Below are 21,942 nucleotides of genomic sequence, written 5' to 3'. Positions count from 1 at the left end.
ATCACAATGAGATATTACCTCACACCTGCCAGAATGGCTATCATCAAAAAGAACACAAATCAACAAATCACAGCTGTTGGTAAGGATGTAGAGAAAGGGGAACCCTCATACACTGCTGGTGGGAACATAAATCGGTACAATCACTGTGGAAAACAGTATGGAGTTTCCTCAAAAAAATAAAAATAGGACTACCATATGACTGAGCAATTCCATTCCTGGGTATATATCCGAATAAACAAAAACACTAATTCAAAAAGATATATGTAATATGGAATTTAGAAAGATGGCAACAATAACTCTGTATGCGAGACAGCAAAAAAGACACAGATGTATACAACAGTCTTTTGGACTCTGTGGGAGAGGGCAAGGGTGGAATGATTTGGGAGAATGGCATTGAAACATTTATAATATCATATGTGAAATGAATCACCAGTCCAGGTTCGATGCCTGATACAGGTTGCTCGGGGCTGTTGCACTGGGATGACCCAGAGGGATGGTATGGTGAGGGAGGTGGTGGCAGGGGGGGGGGCAGTTACACCCGTGGCAGATTCAGGTTGATGTATGGCAAAACCAATACAATATTGTAAAGAAATTAGCCTCCAATTAAAATAAACAAATTTATATTTAAAAAAAAGATATATGTAGCCACAGGGTTCATAGCAGCATTATTTAAAATTGCCAAGATACAGAAGCAACCTAAGTGTCCATCAGCAGATGACTGGATAAAGAAGATATGATATATGTATACACAATGGAATATTGCTCAGACATAAAAAAGTATGGAATTTTGTCCTTTGCAACAACATGAATGGACTTGGGGAGTATTATGCTTAGTGAAATATGTTAAACAGAGAAAGACAAATACTGTATGATATCACTTATGTGTGGAGTCTAAAAAACATAGCCAACCAGTCAACGTAACAGAAAAGGAATAGACTCACAGATATAAAGAACAAACTTGATCTTTCCTCTCCCAATGGGGAGAGGAAAGCGGGGAGGAGCAATACAGGGGTAAGAGACTATCAGATACAAACTATTCTGTACAGAATAAGCTATAAGAATATATTGCACAACATGGAAATATAGCCAATAATTTATAATAACTATAATTGGGATATAACCTTTAAAAAGTGTGGATTACTATATATACCTGTAACATATATAATGGTTGGATGGCATCACTGACTCGATGAACATGAGTTTGAAAGCTCTGGGAGTTGGTGGTGGACAGGGAAGCCTGGCGTGCTGCAGTCCATGGGGGTCACAGAGTCAGACATGACTGAGCAACTGAACTGAACTTACATAATATTGTATATCAACTATAATTCAATTAAAAATGATAAAATATATCATAAATATAAGAACTTACAAAAATTACATAATTGTAAGTGGTATTCAGAAATTCAGTACAAATATGAATATTTATATGTTCTGCTTCAAGGTGATATGTAAATGAGATAATTTCCTACATGGAGCCTTAAAACAAAATGCAAAATAGAAATACATCATGATGAAAACATTAAACTGAAATTTATTGGCCTTATTTTCTATTTTTCCCGATTCCTTTATATGCTGCTGCTAAGTTGCTTCAGTTGTGTTTGACTCTGTGCGATCCCACAGACGGCAGCCCACTAGGCTCTGTGTTTTGAAATTTTGTCGAATAGTTATATGAAACCAGAGAACTTCCATATAAGTTTCAAATAAAGAAGAGAAACCTCTATAGTAGACTAAAAAAGATTTTATAGCACAAGCCCTAAGTAATGCATTTTAGAAGAAAACTGATATATTTTGTCACTAAAACCATACACCAATGTTACTAAGACATCATTCACAGCTTTATTCCTTATTGTAAAATTAGATCAGGCCAAGACAGTAAAGAATCTGCCTGCAATGCAGGCTTGACCCCTCAGTCTGGAAGATTCCCTGAAGAAGGAAATGGCAACCCATTACAGTATTTTTGCCTGGAGGATCCCATGGACAGAAGAGCCTGGAGGGCTAAAGTCCATGGGGTCACAAAGAGTTGTACACGACTGAGCAACTAATACTTTCATACTATTGCTAAGAAGTCTATAAAACTTCTGATACAAATATAGTTCTTGAGAGGAAACAGAATGAGTTATCAGATAAAATTCCTTTATCAAAGGGAACCAGTTGAAGTCACATGGAAGTATTGTCACGTGTTCATTGTGTGTGTGTGTGTGTGTGTGAGTTCGTTTCAGTAGGTTGGAACCTCTGATATGCTGAATACAAATCTGCACTTGGTATACATGCTGTCTGTCCATGAGGGAGAAGGGTTTGGTGGTATCTGTCCCACTTATTACTGAAATCCATGCTACTGTAGAGATTGTTCATTAATTGAAAATTTCTGAGAAGTGATATGGAGTGGGGCCAGTGTTGACAGGTGGGGACATCCAGAAAGGGGTTAACAGAATTTGCTCCTGATTGTCTGACCCCACATTGCTATACACATCCACTGGCATTCAATGCTAAGTGACTCTTGACCTTCAATGCTAAGTGACTCTTGACCTTGATTTTGAGTTGAAGGAAATAATGACAAGTAAAAATGAGATGAAATTATATCCACTAATGGTAAAACTGTTTAGCATGCGGTGAGGGGAAAAATTAAGCAGTGACACACACACACAAATCCACTTCTCCCTACTTTCATAGGAAAAAATACTCACAAGACCATAAACAGAAACATAATTTTACTCAAAAGTATTCATATGAGACCATATTAGAGACGTTTCTATATTCATAACAGGGTTAATGCCAGGAAGGGCTAAGGAGACCATCTAATGTATTATCTGATCAGGGACACCTTTGAGAATGAAAGGAGGCCCTTTTAACAGTTTTATCAATGTTAAGATAATAGACTTAAAGTGAAACCACCTCAGAGATATATGTCATCTTAGTAAAGACTATTTCTAGGACTTCCTTGATGGTACAGTGAATAAGAATTCACCTGCCAAAGGAGGGGCACAGGTTCAATCCCTGGCCTGGGAAGATCCCACCTGCCCTGGAGCAACTAAACCTGAGCTCCAAAACTACTGAGCTCACAAACCACAACTGCTGAGCCTGCGTGCCTAGAGCCTGTACCCTGCCACACGAGAAGCCACCCCAGTGAGAAGATTGTACCCTGCATTGAAGAGTAGCTCCCACTCACCACAACTAGAGAAAGCCTGTGCACAGCAATGAAGACCCAGCACAGCCAAAAATAATAATTTTTAAAGGAAACAATTTCTATGATTTCAGGTAACTTGTTTGAATATTACATGTATAGTATTATTAACAGAGTAAATAGTTACCATTCAGGGTGAAATACAATGTTAGTGTTGAGGATAAGCCATTGAGACTTTCTCGGAAGATCAAATTATGACATAAATCATTCGATTGCTGAGTATTTCAATCTTTTCCAATCCTGGATGATTTTCTCATGCCTTAGAGAAATAAATTGATTCTACATATTGAGTATATTTTACAATTTTAATAAAATGTTTTTTAAAAAGAACCCAGAAGAAATACTTTCAAAAGCTGAACTCACCCAGATTGGACTTAGTAATCCATCCATCACTCTCTTCCTAGGTGAAACATCCACCCTTGAGTTTCTAGTTTATTGCTATGGAGTGGAGAAAGTACTTGGTAAGAAATTTCACCATGGGATAAATTGAGACAGTAGCATTGAAACATGTACTTTATCATATATAAAATAGATAGCCAGTGAGAATTTGCTGTATGATACAAGCTCAGCCTGGTCCTCTGTGACAACCTAGAGGGGTGGGATGGGGTGGGAGGAGGTAGGGAGGTTCAAGAGGGCGGGGACATGTGTATACCTATGGCTGATTCATGTTGATGTATGGCAGAAATGAAATTAAAAATAAGTAATTTTTTAAAACGAATATGAAAAAATGATGAAGATTTTGAAGAGGGAAGAAATGTTTATTAAAAAAAAAAAACTCACCATAATTTCCCCAAAAGTATTTGAAAGATTCACCAAACACCTGCTGCCCATCTCCCAAACTTCTCACTGTGAGAATATTGTTATTTAATAGAACAAAGAGAACTCTAAATTGGATATGGAATCTCACCAATGGTTCACAGTGTCTGCAGATCCCTTAGTGAAAGATAGTAAACAAGTATCATCCTTCTTACTGATATGAAACTGGTAAATAATGCTAACAATAGTAAGTTAACATACTATGCTTTTCTTTCATTTTTTTATTATGATTAATCTTTTGAGAATGTTGACATTTGCTGGTGATCTGCATGACTCATACACAAAGTAAATGGTCTGCAAATGCCGAAAGTTTTAGAAACCTTTAAAAATGATAGTTCCATGTCAGAACTGAGACTTGCAGGTCTGAGCCTTAACCAAGATTGCAAAGGGTTGACAGGGTGGATATCGCTCAGGTCTACATTGTTCCTTTGTCCTGCAAGAATGAACTCAAGTATCATATTTTACAAACATCTGAGTCCTGTTTGTGTGTCAGAGTTATAACAATGTACAAAAACCAGCCCATGTCCTCAAGAAACTTCAGAGAATCTGTGAAACCTCAGAGGTTTAAGCGCTACATTAGAGAAAATTTAAGAATCTCTAAAATAGTACAAAAGAGTACCAACCAAGACTTGGGGGAGTCAAATCAGACAACTGAAAGCTGAAGGAGTGGTGAAGGAGAGCATTCCTAGCACAGGCAACATGATTTGCACAAACCCAGGAGATGAGAAAAAGCGTACCATCCCCCAAACTGCGGATCACTCGGTAGGGCAGAGCACCTGGAGGGAAGAGACACTACGATCAACACGGTTTACGTGAGCTACATTACAGATCTCCATCCTGGGCACCATAGGTAGCCAGTGAAGAATGTGAGCAGAAGAGGGACGTGACTAGAAGCGTGCTTTAGAAATACTCTGTAGAATGGAAAATGAATGGGAAGGAGGCAAGAAGAGGCAGGGAGACTTGGCAGGGGGCTATAACGGCAATGGGATGATTTAAGAGCAATGATAGCAGTAATTATGGGAATGCAAAGGAAGGGGAAAATAGAGGATGAAAGTGAATTTTGACATTTAATTTTGGTCTTGAAAGATGAGTAAGAGTTTACCAGGCAGGCAAGTAGGGAAGGGCACTCTAGGCACAGCAAAGACAAAGGAAACAAAAGAAAAAGGTATATTCCTGGGCACTCATACAGCAAAGAGATGAGATATGGAGAGAAAGATGGCTTGGGAACAGGGTGGGATGCCACTTGGTTTTTGGAGATGGGGAGTGACATGCCCAGATCTATATTTTAGAAAAACAAATATAGGGCATAAGAAAAATTTAGAGTATGGGGAGGCGCCACCCTACCAAGCCCCTTTACAACAGCACATCTGATCGCTCCGCCTCTGGGCCTCCATAGGAATTCCTTCAAACAGAGGAGATTTGACCAGAACAAGGACACACTGAGATTTCCACAATGAAATGCTTTCAACAGATCCTTGCAGGAATCAGGCTGGTTTTAGGCATTTTGAGTTGCATGGCACCAGCTGACATCCTCTAAACAATCAGAGCCCCTTCTGGAGTGGAGGAAACTCATGGAAAGTTTAGCAATAGGGAGGGAAATATTCTTTAACATTAGCTACATCTCTTCAAGTGCTCCTTTTTCTTCTCCTTCCCTCGATGACTAATATAAACCAATCATCTGTTCTGCAGCCTGCTCTGAGGAGGTAAACAAAGTACCAGGGAGAAGGGAAAATACCCTGACTGTTTCCCAGCCTGGAGTGTTTGATTGATTGATTGCAGGAGGGGAAATGTCACTCCTGGCTGTTCAAAAAGGAGCCCTGTGAATACCTGTTCTTTGTAGAAGATGTGGGGAAAAGAGTCATCCTATAAATGCAAGGCCAATATCCTCACAAGGAATGGGATACAAATGTCACAAAGGGCCATTGTGAGCAAAGCTGCCTTTAATTTGGTGGCTTAGCTAATTTGCAGCATCCTAGGGGGCAATGGCACCCCACTCCAGTACTCTTGCCTGGAAAATCCCATGGATGGAGGAGCCTGGTAGGCTGCAGTCCATGGGGTCGCTAAGAGTCGGACATGACTCAGTGATTTCACTTTCACTTTTCACTTTCATGCATTGGAGAAGGAAATGGCAACCCACTCCAGTATTCTTGCCTAGAGAATCCCAGGGATGGGGGAGCCTGGTGGGCTGCTGTCTATGGGGTCGCACAGAGTCAGACACGACTGAAGCGACTTAGCAGCAGCAGCAGGAGGAAGTAAACACTCCCACACAAGTATCTGAAACTTCATGAGTGGCTGTGAGCTCCTGACCCAGGCTTGGGTTTATGATTGAGTACAGAGAAAAGATGCCACCGAAGATGGTCCCTGGTCTCTCACAGCACAGCAGGGACTCCAGCAAAGAAAGCTGCTGTCAATTTTTGATTTCTATGACTCATCTCTCACATTTTAATTTTCTGGAATTAGGATGCAGCTCACTGCTGACATGTAACATTTAATGCAGTATTATTTCTTTTCTTGTAAGATGTTCTTCAATAGATATGTGCCAGCTGATGTGCTGGGAAAGGCATGGACAGATCTACTCCCCTCAGGGGGTGGCGAGCATGTGGTTCAACCAGTGACCTCTGCCACAGGAGGCTGTTTGCTTATGAAATCTTCCTCCTGCAGAACGGTGCCCACAGAGCTGGATATCCTGGGAAGTCTGACCTCTGGGTGGACATGAGAAGTGCCTTAAGTGGCATAATTGTGGGGTCCCTTCAGCAGGGGACCTCTAATGCATCCTGTTCAGTTCTCATGCATCCTGAAATTCCTGCATTATAAAGTCATTCCTTTAGGTCTTAAAAAGTCATCTTGTCATTGAGAGTTTTCTATTGCATTATTTTCAGATTGAATAGCAGTGAACTCTTTTCCAGTAAAATCTCATTGGCAATAATAGTATATAGATATTTCAATGATACTTGCTTATTAGAAAAAAAACTTAATCTTTGCACAATTTCTGAATCACCTCCATGGAACACTTGTTTGAAAATTACTACTCAAATCCACTAAGATATATGGGGAAAAAATTATGAGGGAAGAATCTGGCCCAACAACCTCATTTTACTAGAGAGGCAACCGAAGTTCTGAGAGATTAAGAGGCTCAGCTGCAGGTAGTATTTATGCAGGTGCTGACCGTGGGGATCAGAACCTCTGCCAGCTGACTCCTGGTCTATAGTTCTCGGAGGACAGTAGGTGCCACCGACAAGAGGGGGCAGGCAGAGGTCCACATGCCTGGGTCACCATGTTGCCTGGCTCTGGCCCTGTGCCCTCAGAAGAGATGCCTGCCACCACGCCGCTGCAGCTTCTGCAGCCTGGCCCTCCTTCCTCTCCTCTCCTCTCTGTGCCAGCTGCTGTCATGAGGGTGGCCATCTCCACACAGAGGCCCGCAACCTCGTGTCAACAGACCAAGCAGCCTCCAGTGAGGCAAAGGTATGCGGCTGAGGTCCATGGAAGACAGACTCTTTCCCTGCTCTTCTCTCACCCTGAGTCCTGGGACTGTCTTCACAGAAATGCCCGATGGGCTGCTTGGATCATCCATCTATTCTTCTCAAGGACCTGCTCTCAGGCATTTTGGAAACGGAAGCTTAGTTGGGATCCATGCCACTCCAACTCTGTGAGGTATGCATATTACTTCCTGTGGTGTCAGTGGCCCTAGTTATAAAATGGGAAAATAATAGTACTGGGCTTATGGTGGTGTGGGGAAGATTCAGTGGCATAGTACCGGTGGAATACTTAGCATGTAGTGAGAACTCAGTCTTACAGTCACATCTTCTTAATAATACTAGTTGTTCTGTAATTCAATCTGTTGAGTAGCTCTTTGTGCATGAGGCATATGCCTACTAATACCAAAAATATTTTTGAAAAGCTACATCTTTTACGCTAGGTTGGAGGGTAGAGGGCAACCTGGAACAAACCACTTGTCATCAAACTAAGGAAGATTCAGCTAAAATCGTTTCCTACAGATGCTTTGCTTTAATCCCTGCTGATAGAGTCAGCCTAATTCCTGGACACTATGATGCTAAAACACCAACTCTGTTCCATAAATAAACCTTCTGTCAAAGGCCTAGATCAGCAGTGGTCCATCAGTCACAGACTGTATAATGAAAACGTGGTTCTCTTCATCATTTTAAGATATTAGTGGTCTTTTGTTATTGTCCCAGATTCTACCATCCTTCCTGTTTTTCTCCTCTACTCTGTTTATCATTTCCTGCCTTCCAAATGTGATAGGACTTCTCTGCCATTCGGAGTGGCGGGGAAAAAAAAACAGAGATAAACTTCTCTGCCTTTCTGCAGACAGGTGAGAGGCTTCCTGAAAGCCCTGCTGGTTAGGGGAAAGCGGTAAAGTAACTCAGATATTCCTACTACTTCTAATGTGAAGAAGTGTGAGACACACAGGTAACCAGGGATACCTAAGTAGGTTTGACAGAAAATACTTCAACTGGACAAAGAAAATAAGTTCATAAAAATAACAAACAACACTTTGTAACTAAGTAAACTGAGTTTGTAGATAAAGTGTAATGGCAAGAAAAGGCTTGACAGTGGACGAGGAGTACTGGGGGGTTCTTCGGAAGATGCTTGGGAGCCGTGATTGACTTTCAAAAAGCAGCAAGTGAAACTGTGATTTATAACAAGAAATATATATTTGGTCTTCATCCCACTCCTGGCACAGAGCTTCTAAAATCTTGGGATTTCCCAAGTGATAAGAAGAGATAAAGATGTTATTGATAAACCCCTTTCAGCCACAACCTGTGTTTATGTTAATATGGTGACTTTGCAAAGCCCCTAAAGATGGGGTTGGTTGCCAGGGGAACCAACCCTGTGATTGCATATTGTTCGGTCACGTCCGACTCTTTGTGATTGGTGTCTGAAGTTGGGGAGCTGTCTTGTGGGACTGAGCCTTAACCTGTGGGATCCAATACTGCTCCCAGGGTAGATAGTGCCGAACTGAGTTAAAGTTGTATGACACCCAACTGCTAAGTGTGGGAAACCCTGCACACACACACACAGGCACACACATGTTTGGTGGCCAGAATAACTGAGTATGCGAGTAGAAGATAAAAGAGTTTTCCCTTTACACAGTGTCTTTGGGGCTCGGGGTTATTTTGCACTTAGAGTTATAGACAGGAAGAGCTAAACATGAGAGTGCTTTGAAAGCATGGTTTACAATCACCTCTGTTGTATATCTAACTTCCACATAGGCATAAATCTGTTGACGGCTCTCTATTATGTTCCACTGGTCTGCTTACATTGTAATCAATATCACCCTGTTTGAAACTAATTCAAAAATAAACACGCACCCCTATGTTCATGCTGCTGCTAAGTCACTTCAGTTGTGTCCGACTCTGTGCGACCCCATAGACGGCAGCCCACCAGGCTCCCCTGTCCCTGGGATTCTCCAGGCAAGAACACTGGAGTGGGTTGCCGTTTCCATAATCAAGACATGGAAGCAACCTAAATGTCCAGCTACAGAGGATGGACAGAGATGATGTGATACATATTAATATATACAATGGACTACTACCCAGCCATCAAATAGAATGAAGTAATGCCATTTGAGCAACATGGATGGACCTAGAGATTATCATGCTGAGTGAAGTAAGAGAAGGGTAAATGTCATACGGTGTCACATATATGGAATCTAAAATATTACACAAATGAACTTATCTGTGAAATAGAAACAGCCAGCCAGCCATAGAGAACAGACTTGCCATTGTCAAGGGGAATAGGGCCAGGGAAGGATGGATTAGGAGTTTGGGATTAGCAGATGCAAACTACTGTATATAGGATGAATAAGCCAGGTTCTACAGTGTAATACAGGGAACTACTTTCAATATCCTGTGATAAACCATAACGGAAAAGTATATATATATGAATAATAAAATCACTTTGCTGTACACCTAAAACTAACATTGTAAATCAACTATATTCAAAAACTAACTTTTCTTAAAAAGAAGGTAAAGAAAAAAGTACCATCTTGTTTACTTTACCATAGATTGTTTTTTTATAAAGTAGGTAGTAAAGTGAGCCCCTGAACTTTTTTGCCAAAATTTTTCTTGGTTCATCTTGGTCCTTTATGTTTTCGTATACATTTTAGAATTAACCTTTCAATAAAATGGGGACTTCATTGAGTTTTTATTGGAATTACATTGATTTATTATACAAATTTGGGGGATATTTAGCAGTTTTAAGATATGGAGCATTCCCATTTGAAAATGTGGTACATGTTTCTCCTTAGATTGGCTTTAATTTTTACAACTTTTTATAATTGTCTCCAAAGCAGTCTTGCACATCTTTTGAAAGATTTATTCTTTAAGTACGGTGGTATTTGTGTTGCTACTTAAAATATTATCTTTCTTAATTCCACTTTTTACATTTGTTGCTAGTGTGTAGGAACACAATTGATTTTTTATGCGCTCATATCCAGCAATCTTGCCAGACTCATTGGTCAGTTTTAATTAGACTGTATGTTCCCTTGGATATTCTACAGACCATCACATAAATGTGAACAATGGCAACTCTGCTTCTTCTCTGGCAACTTATATATCTTTCCTTTGTTTACTCATTTTTTTTTCCAACTTACTGTACTCATAGGATCTCTAGTATATTATAAAATAGGTATAGTAATAATGGGTATTTTCAGTTCAGTTCAGTCACTTAGTCATGTCCGACTATTTGCAACCCCATGAACTGCAGCACACCAGGCCTCCCTGTCCATCATCAACTCCCAGAGTCCACCCAAACCCATGTCCATTGAGTCGGCGATGCCATCCAACCATCTCATCCTCGGTCATCCCCTTCTCCTCCTGCCCTCAACCTTTCCCAGCATCAGGATCTTTTCAAATGAGTCAGCTCTTTGCATGAGGTGGCCAAAGTATTGGAGTTTCAGCTTCAACATCAGTCCCTCCAATGAACACCCAGGACTGATCTCCTTTAGGATGGACTGGTTGGATCTCCTTGCAGTCCAAGGGACTCTTCTCCAACACCACAGTCCAAAAGCATCAATTCTTCTGTACTCAGCTTTCTTTATAGTCCAACTCTCACATCCATACATGACCACTGGAAAAACCACAGCCTTGACTAGATGGACCTTTGTTGACAAAGTAATGTCTCTGCTTTTGAATATGCTATCTAGTTTGGTCATAACTTTCCTTCCAAGGAGTAAGCGTCTTTTAATTTCATGGCTGCAGTCGCCATCTGCAGTGATTTTGGAGCCCAGAAAAATAAAGTCAGCCACTGTTTTCACTGTTTCCCCATTTATTTGCCATGAAGTGATGGGACCAGATGCCATGATCTTAGTTTTCTGAATGTTGGGCTTTAAGCCAATTTTTTCACTCTCCTCTTTCACTTTCATCAAGAGGCTTTTTAGTTCCTCTTCACTTTCTGCCATAAGGGTGGTGTCATATTTTTTACCTTCCCTGATTTGTAATAAAATGCTTTCCACTGTTCATGGTTACATGTGATGTTATTGATGAGTTTTGGTAGATGATTTTGATTTTCAGATGACCATGTAGTTTTTCCTTTGTAAAATGTTAATGTGGAAAATTAGAGCAATGGATATTTATCAAAATGATGCACAAACATTGAAAGAGTCAAATTGCTCAATAACACACCATTTGTAAGTCTGCTAGCAAGGCATGAGAATTCCAGGTATTCTACATCTCCATCCATACTTGGTATTATTATCAATATATTTCATTTTAGTCATTTTAGTGGGTACAAAGTGGTATCTCATTATTTATAAACTTATGAGCTCTGTGGTTCCTGCTGGAAGTAAAACTAACAAAAGCAACTGGTGTAGGGTGAGCCACACCAAGATGTTTATAAACTGGTAGATAAATCAACTTGCATAACAGTAGCTCAATCCAAAGTCAGCATCATAACACAGATTCCAAAACTACCATGAAGGACTGTTCCGAGAGCTTTGTGAATCCATTATCTGTAAACCATATCATAATAATTTGGGAGTCAATTGTTTATAAACTAAATTAATAAAATTATAACTTATGTGGGTTCTAGGTGGGGGTTTCCTTTGGTAGCTAAGAGTTTCCTGTGATAGCTAAGACACCAGCAGGGCTCTGAGAGCTAACCTATGCAACCTTGGGTAAACTCTAAAATCTGAGCCTCAGTCTTCATACCTGTGAAGTGGGACATTAGTAGGATCCATTGAATAGGATTAATTTGAGAATGAAATAAAATAATTCATGTCAAGTTTATTCCAGTGCCTAGCTTGGAGCATATGCTTATTAAATGTTTAGTTGTGGCTACATATCAAAAAGTTTGGATATCGGTTGCTTCACTAGTAGGGGAGAAGTAAAGCAGTCATGCAAGTCCCTGGCAGATACATAGTAAAAACTGAACAAAATGAAAACAAAATTTTAAATGTCTAAAAGTATTCCAAAGTGGACCAAAATCAGAAGAAAGTTTAGGCTTGAGAAACTGCAAGTAGAAAGGCTAAAAATTGCACAGACTGGGCTTCTTGACCCAAGAAGCTGCCAAAAGTCATAGCCAAGGTCAAGGGAAACACAATAAAGTTAAGAAAGCTGTTACATAATGGATGGCCCTGGACCCTGTCTAAAGTAACAGTGTTATAAGTGGTGTCTAGTTGTATAGAAAAGGGGAGAGGAAAAGAATTATTTACCCAGAATCACCCAAAGACTCTATACGTGGGAGACATTTATAAAGAAATTAGTGAAAGGATTGCATGGTTGGACAGTGACCATTCATTCATTCATGTGTTACTCCTCTCCTTGTCTGTTTAATCAACAAATTTTTACCAAGCATCTACAATTTCATTACTAAATGTTAGCACTATAAAGATGCTACTAAATGTTAGCACTATAAAGATAATGGTGGAATTTCTGGATTTCCACCATTTACTCTCTAAGACACAGGCTTGACCAAATTCAGAGATGACTTTAAGGCTCTGCCTCACAATCTTGTACCCTGTCATAGCTTCCACCTGCGTCAAACCAACACCTGCAGCAGAGAGAACGCGGCAGCTCCTGCATTTACCTTGAATTTATATCCACGTGCGTAGACCTGGCTTTCCTGGCAGCTCATCAGTAAAGAATCTGTCTGCCAATGCAGAAGATGCAGATCAATCCCTGGGTTGGGAAGATCCCCGGAGGAGGAAATGGCAACTCACTCCAGTATTCTTGCCTGGAAAATTCCGTGAACAGAGGAGCCTGGTGCACTCAGTCTATGGGGTCGCAAGAGTCGGACACAACTGAGCACGCCCGCACCTCTGCCTCCACAGGCCTAACAGAGAGGGGCTACATTCTAACAGAGAGGGGCTACGTCCATGATGACCAACCTGGCTGTATGTTAGATCCACTTAGGAGCTCTAAAAACTCTAAGGCCCCCACTGTTTCCAGATCAACCACATGCAAACCTTTGAGTGTAGGACCCTGACATCAGAACCTGTAAATCTTCCTAGATGATTCAGGGTGTAACCAGAATGGAGAATGAACACTAGACTGGCTTAGTTGCATCAGAATAAGTGAGAACAGCTGGATGGTTTTCCAGGGAGCAGGGAGGCGGGGACTGGTATTGCTACTGATAATGAAGGGGCTTCCCTGGTGACTTAGATGGTAAAGAATCTGCCTGCAATGCAGGAGACCTGGGTTTGATCCCTGGGTCAGGAAGAGCCTCTGGAGAAGGGAGTGGCTACCCACTCCAGTATTCTTGCCTGGAGAATTCCACGGGCAGAGGAACCTGGTGAGCGGCAGTCCATGGGGTCACAAAGAGTCAGATATGACTGAGTGATTGATAGTGAGTCAGGGTAGGCTAGACGCAGGAGGAGGGCATTATGGTCCTCTCCCATGGCGGGAGTTTGTACCTACCAGGAAGTGCTGTGGGCTGAATCGTGTCCCCTCAAATTCATATGCTGGAGTCCTAACCCCCACACCTCAGAATGTGACTGTACTGGAAGACAATGTCCTTACAGAGGAGATAACAGGGAGGCGATATGCAATATGACCATTGGGCTTACAAGAGGAGGAGATTAGGACCCAGGCGCGCAGAGAGGGAAGAGCATCTGGACACACAGTGGGAAGGCGGCCACCTGTAAGCCGAGGACAGAGGGAAAACCAGCCCTACCACCACCTTGATCTCAGACTTCTAGGCTCTAAAACTGTGAAAGTAAATATTCATTGCTTAAGCCGCCCAGTCGTGGCAGCCCTAGCAAACTAATACAGGAAGCACAAGCTCCATTTGATGATACGGCTGTCTTGTTACGGCTACTAAAACATAGTCATGGGAGCTGTTCTGGTGGGGCAGTGGTTAAGACTCCACCTGCCAATGCAGGGGACACAGGTTCAATCCCTAGTGCAGGAAGATTCCACCTGCTGCAGGGCAAGTACGCCTGTGTGCCACAACCACCGGAGTGCACATGCTCCAGAGCACATGCTCCACAACGAGAGAGGCCACCGCAATAAAGCCCACGCACTGCAGCCAGAGAGTAGCCCCTGCTCTCCACAACTAGAGAAAGCCTGCACGCAGCAACAAGACCTGGTGCCAAGAAAAATAAAAATTACTGTTTAAAAGTATTGTCATAGTAAAAACAAAAAATCTAACAGTGGAAAATGGTATGGAATGAAAATTTTAATTTCTCTTTTCTTCTCTGAACTCTCTGTAATAATTCCCCTGAGGTTAGTACTGTTAACAGTTTTATACTAAATAGTATCATGTGAAAGCATCCAGATGTATTTCTTGACTACACAGAGAGCACTGATACCTTCTACGTGGAAGACCTTGTGCAGCTGCCATACAGAGGAAGACACTATGCTATTCTGAACCCCAGTGCTGGCCACGTGATGGTGCCTGGCTTCCCTCTCTAGGGTCAGGGCCCCCCAGCAGGAAGGAGGAGCATACTGGGACGCCCACACTGGGGGCCAGATGGGAATGAACACAGTTGTTATTTGGAGGAAGCCAAAGCAATCACCATCAAAGGGCAAGAACCAACAGGAATTAAAATTTGTGCTTAGTCATGGAGGAAAGACACTTAGCCAGCCACTGATCCAGGGTGAGGACCAGGCCATGGATGAGGTCAAGGTGGGAAGTGAGGAGGTGCAAGGGTCCCCAGCAGGAGCTGCAGGAGAGAGGGTTCTGCAGCTCTAGGCTGTGAACAGGGTGGGGTTCAGGGTGTGACGGAGTGGCCCTGGCAAGCCAACAGGCTTCGGATCTTGGGGCATCTCTCAGGTGACAAATACACACACGTGGAGAGTCTAGCCGACATCATCCTGAACAATTATAGTCACGGGAGGTCACACCCAGATCCCATGGAACAGAGAGGAGGAGTTAGGAAAGGAAGTCAGGAAGGTGATGTGGAGGTGTGAGGCTGAACTCGGTCTTAAAGAAGAGAAATGACCAGATGAAGGCGTGGAAGGACTTTATAGGAAGGGGAAGCATAATCAAAGCCAGGGTGGCCTGAGGGAAGAGGGTATGTCTGCAGGACAGAGAATATACGGTGCAATAGACGTGTATTGTTATGGGTGTAGAGGGTCTGGAAAGGTACCTAGAGCCAGGCTGGACAGCACCCATCAGATGCAAGTGTGGGCCGTGTCCTGAGGAACTGTGATCGGAGGAGAGAGGTGCCGAATCTGGGCTGCAGACGCTGGTCTACCTGATCCTCTAGGGGCAGTGAGGCGACAGGCTTGCATCTGGGGAGAGCACGCCAGCAGTGGGCAAACACATTTTATCCTCAGCCTCCCTCTCACCTTCTCCACAGTTGCAGGAGCTTTCCTGAGCTCTCTCCTCTCTTCCACTTCTACAGCTTTCTCCCCCGAGTAGGTGACAAGGTGGACCTGCCCCACTGTTCCAGGCCCTGGAAGAATGCCCAGCACAGACTGCCCACCGTGGGTCACCATGATCTGAAAGACGCGGAATAGCTGCAGCCCGGCTATAGCCGTGAGCCCCTCTGAGTGTATACGGAAGGAAGCACACGGGCAGAAGTATCCCCCTGCCCCACCTTAACAATTCCAGTTACACACTGAGCACTGAAGAGTCTGACAGGACGAAAACACATGTGGGCAGGTCTCCGGGGTGTTCTTTAGGCTGCAAGCAAGGCCCTTCTCTCTCTCCAGGATTCTGTGAAAGCCGTTTCACTTAACTTTCCCAGCATGTAAGACACACCCTCTCCAGGGTTATCTCTGGTCAAGGATCAAACAGTTGCTACCCACTGTCTCTGTGAAATGAAATGCTTCTATTGAATCAAGAGTGACACAGCGGCACAAAGCAGATAGGAGTGAGGCTGGGCCATGGGAGGCCCAGTTATCTGGAACATTGTTCCTTATCCAAGAGAGACACATTTATCTGAGTACTGTGACCATGTACTTTGAGATAAAATTTCCTAGGGAGCCCTTCATATCAGCAGCAACTCTCCATCTCCGAACTTAAGAAAAAAAAAGTATGTATTTCTTTGCCTTATTTGGCTAAGAAGAAGTGTACAGTGTAGAGGGAGGGGAGGGTTTGAAAGCGCTTCTCCAGCTCATGGCCTGGTCCCCAACCTGAGCACTGGAAAAGGAGCCATGAGATGTATCGGTGGGAACCACCTCTTGAGGGCCCTGAAAGGCCACCTCCCTGTCCCCTCCTCCCAAAAGGGACATGCCCGTATGTTTAGCACACAGCACAGTAAGTATGATAGTTAGTTCTATGTGCCGACTTGGCTAGGCCACAGTACCCAGATATTTGGTCAAATAAAATACTAGTCTAGATGTCACTATGAAGGTGTTTTTTTTTAGATTAGATTAATGATTACCTTTTGAACTGTGGTGTTGGAGAAGACTCTTGGGAGTCCCTTGGAATGCAAGGAGATCCAACCAGTCCATTCTGAAGGAGATCAGCCCTGGGATTTCTTTGGAAGGAATGATGCTAAAGCTGAAGCTCCAGTACTTTGGCCACCTCATGTGAAGAGTTAACTCATTGGAAAAGACTCTGATGCTGGGAAGGATTGGGGGCAGGAGGAGAAGGGGATGACAGAGGATGAGATGGCTGGATGGCATCACTGACTCGATGGACATGAGTCTGAGTGAACTCCAGGAGATGGTAATGGACAGGGAGGGCTGGTGTGCTGCGATTCATGGGGTCACAGAGAGTCGGACACGACTGAGCGACTGAACTGAACTGAATGATTACCATTTAAATCAGTAGAATCTGAGAAAGCAGATTACTCTCCTGAATGTAGGTGGGCCTCATCCAATCAGTTGAAGGCCATAAGAGAAAATGACTGAGGTTCCCCAGTGGCAAAGGAATTCTGACTGGAGTTGTGACATCAGCTCTTTCCTGGGCCTCTAGCCCACCAGCCTGCCCTGCAGGTTTTGGACTCCACAACTTTGTGTGCTAACTCCAGAATTTCTGAAACAGGTATATGAAAAATGTAATACACCTTTAGGTATGCATGTATGGGTATTAATGTGTGTGTATATGTATGCATAGTGCATATACATGCTTGTATTTCCCAGTTCTCCCTAATGAAAGTATCAAAAAGGGAATACACTCCAGCAGCAACAATGAGCACACTTAGGGCCCGGGTAGTGGTGTCTCATACTCCTCACAAAAACTGATTAGGACTACTCAGAAAAATGGCTGATTTGAAGATCAGAGCAGGGTCAGTACAAGATGAGCCTGGAACATGTTAAGCCAGAAAGAAAGAAAGGAAGTGGGCACAAAAGATAATGGAGCATGTTACAAGGACTTGGGAAGCAGTTCAAAGTTTTCGCAATGGTACAACTGGAGCACCAGCACATTAAGTACAATAATAAACTCTTGGAAAATGGGATTGAAAAATCAATCCATATCACTGATTTTAAAAGACATATACATACATAGAGGAGAAGGTTACTCCGCATACAGTTGAATGCTGATGGCCAAACGGCCAATGTGCAGGGACAGCTGGAGAGGGAACATTATCATTGTACAGCCACGGAGTGGAGAGTAGGTCAGCAAGAAGCATCTGTGGATTTTCAATCCAGGGGGAGGTTTGGATGAGGAGCAGGACACTTGTGTGTGTGAAAGTGTCTCCTCATGAACTGCTTATGAATTCAAGGGAGAAAATAAAACCTAATAATTACGTAGCAGAGATCAGAATTACCTCCACCAGTAAATAGTGTGTGTCTCCTAACACATTAGCCCATGAAGGACACAACTTCTCCAGTGCAGCATTACGGCTAGCAATGCATAACCCCAGCAAAATCACCAAGAAGCGTCAGGCAAACACAACATGATGACTGCTCTATTTTTAAAAAGAACAGTGCATGGATGGGAGGGGGGACTCTGTTTCTCAAATGTCAATGTCATAAAAGACGACAAAAGGCTATGATAGTGTTTCAGACTAAAGGAGACCAAAAGATCATGACAACTAAATGCGGTACCCAACCCTGCACTGAATCCTGTGGAGGAGAATGAAGTGCTGGAAAGAACATTATTAGACTGACTGACAAAATCAGGATACAGCTGCCAGATTAGATGAAAGATTACATCAATGTAAGTTTATAAAGTTGATACTGTACCATGGTTATGTAAGAAAATATTCTATTCTTAGGTAATACACACTGATCTATTTAAAGGGAAAACACCATATGTAATTTACCTTCAACTGGCTCAGAAAAAAGAATTCTATATTTACACATATATGTATGTGTCTGTACATATACAGAGATGGATGAATGGGTGGGTGTATAGATGGATGGATGGGTGACTGGGTGGGTGGATGTGTGTACAGATGGATGGATGGGTGGATGAATGGATAAAAGAGGCAAGGAGGGAGAGAAAAAGAACAAAGTTCCTGGGGGAAAGAGAACTCTATGGGGAAGAGAGACATTTGTTCCCTGTGTCTGTAGCAGCGTGTGTTCTCAGGCATGCCCACAGTAAGGCTGGATGAACTAATCCTTTGACCTGAAGAAATAACCAAAAATATATGAGGTGAACTTGGGGCACTGGTTAGAATCAGATCATTTAGACCAAGTGAGCACATCTAAGGCACTAGCCCCCTCTCAGTGAACATGTACTATGGTGTGTTATAGACAACCCTAGCTTAATCACTGTACCAGTCAGCTTTCTAGCAGGAACAGATGGTACACTGAAACTAGATCCCTGAGGACAGTGTAATAAAGGATATTTACAGAAGTGAAGGGCAGAGTCAGAGAAACCAGTGAGGGAAGGCACAGCTCCCCATGAAAAGCAGCAGTGGGGAGCCGGTGCTATCAGAAAGCAAAACAGAAGGGAGGAAGCAGTTACATAGAGAAGAGCCATGTTGAGACCTGGTCTGGCCGTCTCAGAGGAGCCGTATGCTCTGGAAAATTGATGCACCTGACTCTGCCGCCAACCCTTCGCAATCCAGAAGGGAGGGATCATAGAGACAGACACCTTGATTGCATTTTCCTTACAACCTCTGGTCTCCCGCCAGGGTCTCCAATTGGCTGAATCCTCCTGGTAGCTGGTGGGCAAGGGAGCCTACTGATGCGGTCTACAGAGGTCAGTTTCCCAGGGGAAAGAATGGGGTAGAGGAGGGAGGAGAGCAAATCTACCAGGGGAGATGGACTTAGCAATGATCTGGGGCTACGATGAATGTTTACCTTTGCAGGAACACAGAAAGCTGACATTCAACATCACCAAACAAAAGAGTTCTGATTGTATGTAGAAGATTCTTGGAACTAGAATGGTCAAAGAGTTCGAAACAAAAGTTTAAAAAAAGAAGTGCTGTTTTCCTGAATATTGGAAATAAGACTTTTAAAATCCGTATTTTTCCTAAAGTAATTTTCCAAATTGTCAACCACAGCCAGTAGGAAGTAAACAGGAGAATTCATTAACAAGAGAGCAGCAAAATTAAACCTGGATGGAGAAAGTCTCCCATTCATTTTCCCTGGAAGTAGAACACCTGTCAGATTTGACAAAAAGGTGGTAAGTTTCTGCAGTGCTCCACCGAAGTGTGACCCCAGGTCTAGGGTGTATTCAGTGGGCTCTCTGAAGAGGTCAGGGCACAAGGCAGGATGTAGACTGCACAGCTTATTCACAGAGGAAATTCAGGGAGCAAGATAAAGCTATTGACTCAAAGATGAATCACACAATGAGAAGTTGGGAGGTCTGGGGGAAGAACAGGGGCGTGGTGTATGACAATGCGTGGCCAGTGTTTCAGGACCGAGGCCAGTGCTGTGAGAGGCCAGTGCTGAGTGTCATTCGCTGTTTGTTTTGGAGGCAGGATTCACTATGGAGAAGAGGACAGACCTCACAACTAAGATCAAGACTGACCCTTCCCAGCCCATCATGTCCTCTGTCGTGAGACACAAGCCCATCCGGGATTTCCTGACACGAAACTATACTAAGTCCTGCCTTTTCTGCCCCACCTCCCACCACTCCCTAACGACACTCCAGTCACGACGCTTTCTCTGAACACACCCTGCAGTTTAACATCACTGTGTCTTTGAGAACTGCGATAGACTTCAAGTTAAGCTGCTGTAACAAAGAAAGAATAAAATAGATAGCCTTAAATTAAAATTTTTCTCCTGAAGCAGTCCAGGGGTGAGTGGCACGGAGCTGGTAGGGCAGTGCTGCTCCCATTCTGGGATCCAAGTTCCTCACATCCTGTAAGATCCTGTTACTTCCCCATCTCCTGGGGTATTACCATCATCCACGGAGGTGAAGTGGGCTTGCCATCATGTCTGGCAAAGAGAGAGCATGGGGAGTGGCTTTGTCTCTAAAGAGATGGCTCAGAAGTGGCTCACGACACTTTTATTCACGTGCTGTTGGCCTGAACCTAGTTGTATGGTCATTTCTGGCTGCACGGGAGTCTGGGAAGTATAGCCTCTACTGGTGACCCTGTGATCTACACAAGCACATGGTGTTCTTTCATGGCAGGGGGAACTAACAGCAGCATGGTGCCAGAACCTAAGCAACAGGCCAAGGAGGCCCCACTGGCCTGCAATGGGGTACAGCCGGAGCACTAAATTATTAAGTGCAATGATACACTATTTTAAGATGAGAATGCACATTAATCCTTTTCTATCCACCTCAATGATTTGAAAAGGTATGTAAACAAATAGGGGAGAAGGCAAGGTTCTTGTTTATGATAACCATCTGCCCAGAATGGACTTTGCTCACCTTGATCACATCCCTGAATTTCCCTTTCTGCCCTTTCGTGACTTAGTTAAAAATAAACTTCCCCTATTCTCTAACCCCAACATTTTTTTTAACTCCTCTTTGTTATAATTATCTGTGTATAGCTTAGACTGGGAGCTGAAGAAGTTAGCAGCAAATTACCAAGATCGCTCCCATAGGAGAACAATCTTTATAAAGTCTATAAAACTCAGTTGTTGCAGTCTTCACTTGGTCACCCTTCAGAACCATATTGCTGTTGAAGAAAAATTGTTTCCAACCCTAATCATACTTTTTTATATCCTTTCAGAGTCAAAGATCTCCTGTGACCAGAAATGGTCTCTCCGGCCACTGACTCTACTGTCCCTCTTAGTTGCTGTGCCTTGTAACGAGTTTTTGTCCCACTCTCCATGGTTCTACAACAGGACCCGTTCAACTTTAGAGACCAGACATCACTGTAGTCACAGATGCTCTCATCTGCATCACAATAAAACGTATGTTCTGACCAGAATCTAACAGCTCACTTGTGAAATTTGTGGTGCAGAGAACTCAGGTCCTTTGATGAAAGATCATTGAAGTAAGCCCTAACTGAATGTTAGCTGAATGAACAATTCATTCATTGAACAAATAAACAAATAAATAATAAAGCTGGTCAATATTTAATCCAAAAGCTAGTTATGAAAATCTCTAATTTGAAAAGATGAAAGCACCCCAATATTCATGGTAGCATTATTTACAGTAGCCAAGATATGGAAGAACCTAAGTGTCCATTAGCAGAGGAATAGATAAAACAAGATGCGGTACATGTATACAGTGGAGTACTG

General features: G+C 42.9%; 1 long non-coding RNA gene across 1 annotated transcript; it reads left to right on the top strand.

The window, feature by feature from the left end:
• The first annotated feature begins 18,356 nt into the window (after nucleotides 1-18,356).
• Nucleotides 18,357-21,629, top strand: LOC105612638 (uncharacterized). The gene is made up of 4 exons (XR_001041040.4): nucleotides 18,357-18,511; nucleotides 19,434-19,501; nucleotides 19,611-19,927; nucleotides 21,429-21,629. It is a non-coding gene; the product is annotated as an uncharacterized LOC105612638 (long non-coding RNA).
• Nucleotides 21,630-21,942: the final 313 nt, after the last annotated feature.

This window comes from Ovis aries, chromosome 6 (genome assembly GCF_016772045.2).
Source record: "Ovis aries strain OAR_USU_Benz2616 breed Rambouillet chromosome 6, ARS-UI_Ramb_v3.0, whole genome shotgun sequence".
NCBI classification, from domain to species: Eukaryota; Metazoa; Chordata; class Mammalia; order Artiodactyla; family Bovidae; genus Ovis; species Ovis aries.
Note: the sequence above shows the minus strand (reverse complement) of the source record. Positions and strands in the feature narration are given on the sequence as shown.